We start from the raw sequence: 1,069 nt of genomic DNA on the forward strand, positions 1-1,069 counted from the left end.
TTTATTCATCCTGTTTCACCAATTCCTAGTTGGGTGTCATGGGGAAAATAACAGACTTCTCAGGAGTTAAGTTTTCTTTGTCCCTAAAATGACAGGGTTGGACTGGACCACCCTCAAGGCTCTTTTTCCATTGCAAAATTCTGTACCATTTTACAATTATTATTCCTATTTTTAAGTTGGGCCTACTTGATACAGAACAAAAGAGGGCACTGGAAGAATATGAGTTAGAAAACCAAAGCCAATTTAGGCCAGGGGAAAAACATGTAGGCTTGAATTATCCAAATGTACACAAACTAAGAGATATAATTTCTGAAATTTCTCTTCATTTTGTAGTGTACAATTGTACTATTTTGTAATGCAGTTAATAATATTCAGAATGTCACCATTTAGAGGAAGATTAATTTAAAATCTTTTACCTACAGATATAAAAGACAAAACACCTTTAAAAATACTCAGAAAGCAAATGTGATGTTAATTGGTAGCACCATTCAAGGCAGAATTGCTTTTCCAGGATCCTAGCAAGAGAGCATTTTCAAAGTCATGCAAACCCAGGATGTTTCATACTCTTCAGTTGTGATATTTAGTTATTATAATAGGATGTATTTTTTCAGTGCCTCAGTTATTATGACATCTTTTGTGACTTGAATTCCAGGTTTGAAACTAAATGTTCCTTTGTCATCATGAAAATGGATAATGCCAAAAGGAATAAATTTAATAAATAGTTTTTTCTGACATCAAATTTAAGGTAATAAAAGTAACACATCTTATTGAAAATAATAATAAATTGTTTTCAAGACTTAATGCATTATGTCTTTTTAAAAATAGAAAAAAGTAACATAAGTATCTCACTGGAGGGTGTTATTATCTAACAATTAAATATTAAAATCTGTTGTTTTTAATACAAATGGTATTACATAAAATAAAATATAGCATCACCTCTCAAGCCTTATGTTTGCTATTCTGCACACAGGATATATCATTATGTTGATTTATGAAAATTATCTTAGCAAGCCAAAAAATGGCATTATGCATATTGACCAAGAAAATTACATTTCAGAAATAGTACCCG

This window comes from Gorilla gorilla, chromosome X (assembly GCF_029281585.2).
Source record: "Gorilla gorilla gorilla isolate KB3781 chromosome X, NHGRI_mGorGor1-v2.1_pri, whole genome shotgun sequence".
Lineage (NCBI taxonomy): Eukaryota > Metazoa > Chordata > Mammalia > Primates > Hominidae > Gorilla > Gorilla gorilla.